Below are 12,198 nucleotides of genomic sequence, written 5' to 3'. Positions count from 1 at the left end.
TTTGGACAAGATCAAACATTCCTAAAAATAGTTTATTCACACTGTTAAACAAAACCAATCTAAAAAACTACCCACACAATTAGAAAATACATTGAGTGACCATATCATTAACTCCCATTCATGAATTATAGGTTTAGCATATGTTTACAACAGAGCAATTTGAGGAGAAATAAACTAAAAACTAATTGTTAACCTCTTAATAGGAAATTCATCCTTTGTAAATCATAAAGGGAGAATTGGGCTGAGATAATAACATAGACTAGTAATGGCAATAGTGGTAAATTTCAGTTTGTCAGGTTAATTGTAGAGGCTCATAAAATACCAATAAAGTCAAGTTTTAAAAACAGTTATTAGATCTTTGGGATTTTTCATAAATGGATAAACAACTATGAAACACTTATTTTGACAGACTGTAAAATATGCCTTTAAAAATTAGTGGAGAAGTTTGGAACACTGCATAGAAATAGAACCAAAATACCTTTTTTGAAAAAGCAAAGAGTGAATGCTTCGGTGAGATTATTTCCAAACCTAGAGTTGCATAATAGTAGGGATGACTTCCATAGAGACATTTTGGGACTGTGCCAGTCTCGGATTAGTTAATAAAACAGAGTCATCTCAAGCTGGGGGAATGAGCGTTTGGAAGCCTGCGACTGGAGAACTGGTCTGTCTTAGTCAGGGTTCTCCAGAGAAACAGAACCAGTAGGATGTATATAGATATACTAATATAAGAGGAGATTTATTATGGGAATTGGCTCACACAATTACAGACACCAAGCAGTCCCACAATCTGCTGTCTGCAAACTGGAGAACCAGGAAAGCTGGTGGCATAATTCAGTCAGTTCAAAGGATGAAGAACCAGGGAAGCCAGTGGTGTAACTCACAGTCTGAGGTCAAAGGCCTGAGAACCAGCAGGACTGCTAGTCTAAGTCCTGGAATCTGAAGGCCTGAGAACCAGGGGAAGGTAGATGTCCTGCTTAAGAAGAGAGAGAGAATTTGTCGTTCCTCTGCATTTTTGTTCTATTGGGCTCTCAACAGATTGAATGATGCCTACCCACACTGGTGAATGTGGATCTTCTTTACTCAGTCTGCTGATTCAAATGCTAACCTCTTCCAGAAACACCCTCACAGACACAACCAGAAATAATGTTTCACCAGCTATCTGGGCATCTGTTAACTCAGTCAAGTTGACATATAAAATTAACCATCACATGGAGAAATACTCATTTCTCTGAAGCACTAGCATGGGTGGCATAATCAGAACACACAAATGAGTCCAGCACCGCAAGTATCTAGCCATCTAAGTAGAACCATAAATCAGGACTGCAATGCAGGATCTAGAAGAGATCTGCAAAGGGACACATCGAGGAAGCTGCCATGTCTGATCCTTGTTGACAAATTGTAACTCAGCACTATACTGGAACAGGGAAATGTAATTCCCAGACCTAGGACGGTGTGGTGATGGCAGTGGTGAGATGACCACAGACATACCACCAGGCACCATCCTTGTTACTTTACAACACTGTTTTATATAATCCTAACCAGAATTGTATGCAGTAGGTATATTTATTCCCATTTTAATGGGATCAGAGAGATGTGGTAACTTATTCAAGGTCATATAAAAAGACTCATATTTGTCTAGCTTTCCATGATAACGTCCTTCTTCTCTATGTGAATTAAAAAAGGCCATGCTTGTTTTATCCTAAGAATGCTCCAAATTACCATTAATATAAGAACTAACATTTTCTATCATGGAAAATAAAGTATATGAGAATGATAAGTGGGATTAGGTTGAACAAGTTTTACAAATGAATGTCAAAGATTTACCAAGTTCTCTTTTTTCATAGTAGTACTCACTGTGATCTCATACCTGGTAGTGGCTCAGAGTGCACAATAAATCTTACTCCCACAGTTGACTTAGGACTGAGTCCCAGTGAAATAATACCTTGCCTTACAGCTGCTAGAAAGTGATTTGGTTCGCCTAATGGAGAAGAGAAATGAATAAAAATTAGGGGAGCAGAAGTGAATATTGAGAAGTCTAAGGCTGGGAATGAGTAGAGTGTTTCCTTAATCAGAACTAGAATTTTAATTCCACCTACTGACTCCAAGACCCACCCAAGCTGATTCCACTCAAGAACAGACTCAAACTCTGGGAATTGCCTCACAATTTATTCTTTCAGTACCAGAATTATTTTAAATAGAATGAACCTCCCCAAAATAGCTTCAAGCCTGACATTTGTTCTCAAACTGTGTGTTTGAGATGCAGAGAAGAAAAAGGATGCCAATTTCTTCTTGATATTCACATAAATCTGAAAGTGGAAGTATGCAAAGGCTAAATACAGAGTATAAACTTGCCAGGAAAGTAAATTAATTCACAAGAAAAACAGTGGGGTAGGAAGATAGAGGTTGAGAATCTGAGGGTCAGGATGGGGGTAAAGAGAAAATTTTAATGGCAAGAAGGAGTGGGAGGGAGAAGAGTGTATGAATCACAGTTAGAGAGGAATTTCAGACACCAAGAGCTTCAAAAGGAAGCAGTTTTAAATGATATGAAGGTGTAATGTATGCATGAGTGAGGAGCTGTCTGAGGTCAAGTTAAATTGAAGGCTACCAGCAACTAGAAAACTCAGAAATGCTATGGGCAGGCCAGTGAATGTTGGTGGTGAAGTAACTGGATCCCATTGTTAATCAGGTCAGTTACACTCATCTGGAGACACTCTGTTTTCTGATCACCCTAACTTTCTCTTCCATCCACCATGCTAATCCTTAGTTAGATTACTATAAGAGAAAACTGTATAAGCATGCTGTATAACAATTCCCAGAGCATGAGTCTGTTCTTGAGTGGGTTCCCTTGGCAATGCATGGCTCCTGAACTCCCTTGAGTCCCTAGTCATCTTAGCAATCTTTAGGTGGTTAGTTCACTTCTTTATTCATAGCAATAGCTCTTTCAAACTCAAAGCCATCTACTCTTCATGCTGTCGCCCTCATTCTCAATAGATAACCTCACTTCCAACCTCACAAAAAAAAAAAAATAGAGTCAACTAGGCAGGAACTGTCTTACAATTCTTCCTTTTTATATTCAGACTTATCCACCATTTTATCTGTCCTTACCTCTTTGCACTGATTGCTTAATCTAACCTCCTTCCAACTCCTCTTAAGAACTTGTTCAATGAATTACACCCCCAGATGGAATCAACAATATCTGCTTTTCTACTGGTTTCTTCCCCAGGGCCTATAAATGTGGGTAAGTGTACTCCACCTTGAAATGAATATTCCTTTGCCTATGACCACTTAAGCTGCCACCACATCTTGTTCTTTCTTCAACAACCTCATGTTATGAAGCCCCACTTTCTCTATTCCTCACCAGCCATTCACTCCTGCAATTCACTGAAACATGCAACAATTATGACAACTAAAATCTGGTTTATGCAGCAACGACTCAACTGAAACTCTACTGAAAAGATCACTATCAATTTATCTGCCACATTCAGTCCTTGCCTTTCTCTTACTTGTTAGATGTCTGTGACCACACTTCCCATTGGAATCCTCTCCCACATTAGCCTCAGAGGCATCCTGCTCTTCTTGATCTTCCTGTTCCCCTCGATCCATCTGTTCACAAGCTGCTTGGAGATTCTGCTCCCTCCTCCTTCTCTTTAAATGTTGTTGCTCCCTAGAATCCATCTGTAACCTTTTTCTCTTCTTGTTTTATACACTCCCTCATCAGTTACACCAAATCCTGTGAATTCAACTACACCCATGATTCCAAAATCTACATCCAGCCCCAGTGTCTCCCTTGAGCCAATTTTCCCAATTGTCCATTAAACATTTTCATCCATTTGCCCTGTAAGCACTTCAAACTCAATACATTCAAAATAGAACTTATTAATTCCTCCTTTGCCGGATCCTTCTACTTTGTAGAATTCCTCCCTAGAAAGGTAGAGAGGGAAGGAAGCTGAATAACACGAACAAATTAAGAGTCTTTGGCCTGAGGAGCAGGTAGGGAGGAGAGGAAAAAGGTTAATAAAAATTATAGCCAACACTTATTGTCTATTTCATATGTCAGGCATTGCATTAGGCAGTTTTCATAGATAACTTATTTATTGTCTTTTATGATTTCATAACAATCTCATGAGGCGGTGTGCTAAGCAAAGTAATAGTCTCCTAAAGATGTCCATGTCCTAATCCCCAGAACCTTACATGGCCCATGGACTTTGCACATGTGACTAAGTGAAGGATTTGAGATGAGAAGATTATCCTGGAATATTTGAGTAGGCCCAATGTAACCAGAGGGTCCTTAATACAGGGAGGCAAAGGGTGAGAGTCCAAGAAAAGTGAAGATGGAAGCTGAAGTTGGAGTGATGTGGCCATGAGCTGAGGAATGTGGGCAGCCTCTAGGAGCTGCAAAAAGCAAGGAAGAGACCTTCCTCTAGCACCTCCAAAGGAAGGGAACTCTACAACCAACTCCTTGATTTTAGCTCAGCAAGAACCATTTCAGACTTCTGACCTCCAGACTGTAAAATCATAAATTCATGTTGTTCTAAGCTACTAAGTTTGCAGTAATCTGGTACATCAGCATGAGAACTATTATTAGCCCCATTTATACACAAGGAAATTAAACACTTGGGACTTAACTGCTCTAAGGGCATACAACTGGTAAGTATGGAGCTGGGATTCAAACTCAGGTAGTTTTGGCTGGACACCCCATGCTCTTAACTGCCATGCTATGTGGACTCAATGCCTGCAGGTCTAGGGAGGGCTGGATTTGTTCCCAGGATAGAGCCAGGGTGGGTTTAGTGTCTCTCTCAATTTCGAGCATCCTCATTAGCCAGTGTTCAAGCTAGAAATGTTGTACTCCTTTGTTCAGCAATCTTGATGAGGACTTTCTTGTACTAGATGATGTGCCAGAGCCTAGAGACAGGAAATGAGAGTGTATGTGCCCTCAAGTCCTCTCTACCCCTCCTCCATAGTCAATGTTTCTCCTCTGGCCTACTCTTTCAAATTATTTATGTATCTACTATTGCATAGTTTATTACATTATTCTACATGACTGTGGTAAGCAAAGTTCAATGTTAGACTGGCTCTCTTCAGGAGTTGAGGACTCAGGGAGCTGGGCACGCTTATAACTGTGCTGGCAGAGTATAATTTGGCAATATATTATAAAATGTTTATGAAATGGTATGCTCGGTAATCCCACTCCTAAAACCTTCTCTTTGAAAATAATCAGATTAACATACACAAGCATTGATTTCAATATTACTCACAATAAAAAATTAGACATAATCTAAATGTTAATATTAATGGAATGTTGAAACAAATCTCAGTGTGGATACCAAGATGGAAATCCATGGACCTATTTTAAACAATAATTTTTTCAAATACTATTTAGTGACATGGGGAAATATGGTATCATATTAAATATAAAAATCTGAACCCACAATTATGTAGATAATATGTTAAAAGTAGTTAGCTTTGGGTAATGGGATTATGGGTTACTTTCATTTTATTTTATGTACTTCTCTGTATTTTTAAATTTTCTACATGAACTTATATTACCTTCATAATCAGGGTAAATGTTACAGAGGAATATGCTGATTATTCTGTGTTTGCCTTCCTGGGTCCTCTGCCTCCCTGCTGCCTGCCCCAGGAGAAGCTGACTTCCATGGTCAGCATCACCAGGACTTCCTTGCCCATGAGTTCAAACTGGATTTGGCGAAGAGGTTCAAGAAGGAGAATGGAGGATAGGAGAAGAGAGAAGCTGGGCTTCTTCCAGTTCTAGCGCATTTCGTATCTCTAGAGCCTGGCATATTGGGTGATGGCTATGCCACTTCACCTGTGGCCACAGATCCTGTGGGGTGGTGCCTTCCCACAGCTGTGGCTCTCTCCCGGATCTGGTACCTGCCCTGTGCTCTTGCCTCCTCAGGCGTCCAGGCAGTAGGCTTCTTGCTTGTGAATCTCTGAACACTGTCCCTTGTTGGCTCCCTTCACCCGGCCCACACCTGCAAACTGTCTCCACATTAAACTCTTTTCAATTAACCCTTTGAGTGCATCATCAGTTTCCTGCCAGGTCCCTGACTGGTACGCTGTTTAGGGTGAACATAGGACAGCTGCAGGAATGCTGACATGGCGGCATAAGCAGATGGCCGGTATTCAAAGAGCAGAGGTGGTTGCATGATGGCAGGATTATTGTCTGGGAAACGAGAGCCAAGTCTAGTTAAAGAGTGATTTGGTCAGAGACATTTTCAGGAAGAGGATGAAGTTACCCAAAAGTCAGGATTCAGGAGGGGTAGACAGAGCGTTACAGAAGTTGAGTTTATAGCATCCCAAATACAAACTTTTTTAGTTCTGCAACTTCTAGTGGGAAATTTGAAGAGAGTGAGCTGACCATTTCAGTTCAGAGGATTTTTTTTTAATCAGGCTTATGGACATGGAGGTGCATTCATGGGTGCAGCACCACTACCTTGCTAAGAGTTGTTTCAGGAATTTGCACTCGAAGCACAACACTGCAGAGTATCTTGCCGTCTCCCTAGTGTTAGGTGAGTTTGCTTCAGGAGTAGCCCCTGGCCTCTGCTTCTTGCCCCTATTCAAACTGGATGCCTTCTGCTGTACCGATCAGATACCTAACCCTCATTCTGAGCCAGCACCACTTTTGCTTTCTGAACCAGACCTTGGCATTCTGCCCTAGTTTTTAGTTTCCCTGCCTATAGGTTAGGCCAGATGATGGACACACCTCTGCAAATGCACTTCCTCAAAGGTTGGACTTTGGCCTTGGAGTGTGAGCCCTTGTACAAAGTGATTTGAGCAATAAACTCTTATATGGGCACAGCATATTTTTTTCCCAAGGACTTTCAGCTCTATCCCATTTGAATTTTGATTTTTCCCACCAAGGTGAAGGTCATGGGCAAAAGGCGAGCGGGCTGCGAAGCTGCTCCACAGCCAGGTTCAATTTCCTCAATGTCCCAAACTGGAAGGTGTGGAGTGGTGTATTCCTTGGCCAGAAAGCTGTAGGAATTTGCCTTAGGTAAGCAATTCCCTTATTCCCCCACACAGCAGAATGGTGTATTGTCCAGAGGTACTTTCCAGGGATTCTGTCAGGTAGTCACAGATACCAGGTGTTAGCCTGTGTGTCGAGATATAAATCCTTTTCAGTGCCCTCCAATAATGAAGTCTCGTGGAACTGGATCAAGCCAACTAAATGTACAACACTTGAAGTATAAATCAGACAGCACTGTTCTGAAGTCTTTTGTCTATGTCAATTCTCGTATCAATCCCGAAAGTATGTAGGTTCTATTGTTAATTCCCTGTAAGACAAAGAAAACACCTTGCCCAAGATTTTATAGGTGGTAGGTGGCAGAACCCAGGTCAGGACCCAGGCGTCCAGTGCAGTGCCTGTGCCCTTCCCCCACGTGCCAGTCTTCGAGGCAGCACTGGGACTAGACATTCATGAAGTGGTGCTTTGATCACATATTTTCTCCCTGAGGCAACAGATGGAAATGTAACCTACATTCAAGATTACTTCGTGAATATTAAGTACAAACAAAGGGGAATTAGGTTTTCTTAATGAAGGGTTCTTCAGCTAAGAGTGCTTGAAAGATATTCTTCCCCCACTGAGCAAAGCATCGGCAGAGGGATGACTGAACCTACTGGTGAGGGCACATTTTTTTTGGCCTGTGTGAGGGACTCACAGGCCAAGTTCCTCCTGTCCTCCTCTTGTTCCTCACTGTGCCACTCAGACGGTTTTCTGTTAACCCTTTCTTCTCTTAGCTGTCTTAATGTTCATTTTCTTTGCAGTAGCTTTAAACATGCTAATTGTGGGGCTTTGACTGAAACTACTTTCTAATCTCTTGATTGCAACTTAATCTAGACGCTCATTAGCCAGCCCTTCCTGATTTATGATTCTGGGTTTGCTTTTATCGACTTTGGCCTCGCCCTTTTGGGTTGATTTGCTGAGGTTAACTCTGAGTTCTGAGGTGCTTTTCTATCATTCTTAAGCTTCAAAATTTCCCCTTTCTAAAGCTGAATGTTTTACTGTTTTTTATAATGTTGGGGAAATTTTCCAAGTCCAAGTTATCGAGAATGGCATTTAGACCTTTGGTGTGGTATTTTATTCTTGTTGTTTAGTTCAAAGCTCTCTGAGATCAATTGTACAGGGATGAAAGAAGTTTTCCTGGGGATGCCAGGGAGAGGATGAGACAATATTCAAACTATGTGGCTCTTCTATACCCAATAAAAGATAGACAGAAGCAGCACGACTTCTTGAGTAATCTTAGCAGTGGCACTTTTTAAAACAAGTACTATGTTGATGTGACTGTTGTTAAGATTATTGAAAAAAAATCTTAAAAAAATAAATCTAAAAGCAAACCTTGATTTTCCACATTTTTTTCTCCAGTGTGACCCACCACCGATTTGGACCTAAGAAAACAAGCTCAGAAAACAGACTCTGCAACTACCTGTTCATAAATTTATGTCATTTGTAAATTGTTCATAAGTTTGAGACTGTTTATATGCTCTATTCTTTCTAGCACTTGATTTTAGTTTAATCTTTTAAAAATAACAATATAAATATTAACACTATAGCAATGCTTAGGAAAAATAACAATGGAAATGCCAAATGAAGTATAAAAATAGTCCGTTCAAGTCAGTGGTCTTATTATAATGATGATACCAAGAGATATTTTGCATGAAAGCTTGGTTACTCTGTGCCACAAAAATCAACATCAAGAAAATAGGTAAAACATTTCAAACACCTGTAGCAATTCTCAATAGTCTGGGAAAGGTGTACCTGGTTCAACAATAATAAAGGGCTTTGTTATCTAGTAAAAGGCATGTGTATTGAGAGATCAAGCCACACTAGCAGCTTTGGAAACCTTTATCCCTCAAGTAAGCTTGATGGATGGAGCCAAATCTAGGATGAGTAAAATGACAAGAGGGGAACGTCACGGTCTACACCACTGCACATCTGGAAGGTACATCTCTCATGGTAAATGCTGCACCTCAGAGTCTGATTCTTGATTTTTTTCATAATGCTCAATAGGATAGAGAAAAGAATAAATTATATAAGAAAAATTAAAACAACAGTGTGCTGGACACATTCCTTATGCCCTTCCATATCAGATGTGGGAGAATATGAGATTGGTACATTTATTCCTCTAGCTCCCTTCCTGCTATGTTGCTACAGATTGGCTGCATCTTCACCTGGGCTAATGTCATGTCAGGTGGTCCTTTCCATAACACTCTGCCTAAGGGTGGTAACATCTCCCTGTCTTGCTAGCTCTGATGTATTGCACCTGCCATTGTTGAGGCACCTAAAGCTGTCCACGCCTGTAAGTGGTTCCTTTATTAAAGTCTCATCACTTAACTTAGTTCGAGTGGGCCATCTTGCTTTTTCTAGAAACATGACTGATACAAATATTAAGACTAAAAGCTAATGGTTTAAGGCGAGGTCATTTGTAATGAAATGAGAAATAATTTTGAAAACTTAGCCAATTACACAGATGCACATTGATTTAGCTAGGAAAAGGTAAAGGAAGAATTTCCTCAAGATTGAATTTTTATTTTACCTCATAGAGAAGGAGAGAAAGATAAAAAAAGATATTGGAACTAGAAGTAAAACCTTAGAAAAGAAGAATGAATTCATTGTTCATCTTAACTATAACTTAAAGAGAGGTTCAAAAATTTGGCCAGGCAAGCATTTTTTTTTTTTTTGAAAGTTCTTACTTGCAATCAGTGTCTTCAAGGCAAAACAGTAGAAATTTTCACTGCATATGAAAAAATGGTTGAGAGTTGGGTAAAGAGAATTGATTCTGTGGATCACCACTCTTAGTTCTTAAATTTGATGAAAATTATAGACTTAGAAATAAAATAAAAATAAACAACACTCTCATCAGCCATCTTTCATCACTTAAAATATCCCTTGAGTAATTCCCTAAGGCATACATGAAACTTATGAGTGGATCAAAAACTCTTATTGGGCACATGTCAGAAGTGACATGACCTCACAGGAGAAAGACATTGAAATTTTCACCAACAGTAGTATGAAAATTTGTGCTAAATTTCCTCATGGCCACATTCTAGAGATCTCAGTCCTGGATATGACCTCCAGGAAAGCAGAAGTATTGGCTTTCTTGTTTACCACAGTGTACCCTATAAGAGAATCTGACACATAGTAGTCACTCAATAAATATTTGCTGAACAACTGAATGGGTGTTTCCTCAGTGATTGCTCTGGGTTAGCTCATAAAGTTGTTTTGAGCTATTGTGCAGTGATATCTACACTCCATGTTTATCTCAGCATTATTCATAATAGCCAAGATTCGGAATCAACCTAAGTGTCCGCCAATGGATGAATGGATAAAGAAATTGTGGTTCATATACACAATGGAATATTACATAGCCACAAAAAGAACAAAATCCTACCATTTGCAACAAAAGTTTCTCTTTTGCTACATTATTCTTTATCACACAGCCTGCTGCTTATACCTTTCATTATACTTTATAAAAAACTGCAAATATTTTGTTAATTTGATTAGTGATTTATTAACTGTCTTCCTCACTTGAGTCTAAGCTTCATAATCACTTTGTGCTCAGTACATTGTAAGTGTTGAATAAATACTGTTGCATAAGAAAATGAATGGCAGATTGAATGAACTAAGCAGGGGCTTCTGTCTATCTTCCAGGTCCTCTGTTTTCCACCAAACACAAATCTGATCATGCTATTGTTCTGCTTAAATGGTTCGATGGCTTCTCATTTTCTCTAATAGTCATTTACACACTCAGTAAACTTTTTTTTTCAGATTTACAATTAATAAGGGTCCAGAATCTTATGTTTAAATTGAAACCGTAGGAATAGATAGAATGAGTACCTTAACCGCACCTCCTGGCCCAATAAGTACAAAGCCTTCAGCCAGTGTTGGTCAAATACCTGTAGTTTTAAATTCTTTTACCAGGCAGACAGGGAAGTGAAGAATGCGCTGGACTATGAACCAGAGGATCTGGGTCCTGAATTTGGCTGGTTACTTGACTTCTCTAGTACATAGTTTCTTCATCTATAAAATTAAGATATTATACCAAATAATCTTCAAGGCTCCTTTCAGCTCTATAAATCTATGATTCTCGTGTACTAGACTGTATGTTCCAGGATTATTTTTTGAGTATCAAATGAAATAATACGTGGATTGTGAAGTATAATCGGTAGTTTGGCTATGAGCCTGGTACCCTTATTATGGAGCTAGTTACACTTGAGCTTCAGAAATTGTTGATGATAAAGCCGATGTGTAGTTTCTATGTATCATTTGAATTGTTTCTTTTTAGAAGTAGTTTCAGGCCCAGTGAAAACAAGAAATGCTAGTAAATGGGATAAAGGTGGAGGAGGGTATTACATTTGCCTACTACGTGCTAGGTGCTTTATGTATGTTACCCCTTAAAACAGGGATATCATCCCATTTTACACAGAAAAGCAGTGACACCTGCCAAAGATTACATAGCTGATAAGTGGCAGAATCCTTTGGAACATAGTTCAATCTAGCTCCAGTCTCCTAGTTCTGCCTGCAAGCATTCAGGGCCAAATCTCTCTCTACCTTCTGTCAGTTACATGAACTTGTTCACTTCCTCCCCAAGTAAAGCGATAAATGAGCAGCAGAAGGTGGTCTTAGGTAAAGGGAGAGAATTTAAAAGAGAACTCCTGATTACACCTTTATCTCAGTTCAGAAGTATCCTTGGATAACAGCTTGTTGGAGAGCATCCCTGGCCACTACTGTTGGCCCCCTTCTTAATAGTCTGTTACCGAACAGACTATTAAGGTAAAGCCTAGAGGTAGAGGTAAAAGGCTCTGGTGGTACCCTGAGTAGGGCCTATTCCTTGGGATCAGCATTCATCAGCCCTTGTAAGCTTCAGAGAAGGAGATCACACAATGAGGGAAAACATCTAACAAATAATCAAAATCAACTCTCAATAAACATCATCAGAATAGTTTCCTTCTTTTCAGGTTTTTTTTTTTTTTTTAATTATACTTTTTAAAGAAACTCATTTCATAATTCAGGTCCTTTTCAAAATAAATCAAGGGAGGACACTAGTCTACTCTGTGGGGGAGAATTCAGTATATGTAAGTGTGATCAAGCTGTATTATTTTTGGAGACTTGTGAGTCTTACAGGATAAGCATAAAGATGGACCTTCCAAAAGGCTGGTAGCCCACAATACTCCCCTTAGGGT

Source organism: Eulemur rufifrons, chromosome 1 (assembly GCF_041146395.1).
Source record: "Eulemur rufifrons isolate Redbay chromosome 1, OSU_ERuf_1, whole genome shotgun sequence".
NCBI lineage: Eukaryota > Metazoa > Chordata > Mammalia > Primates > Lemuridae > Eulemur > Eulemur rufifrons.
Note: the sequence above shows the minus strand (reverse complement) of the source record.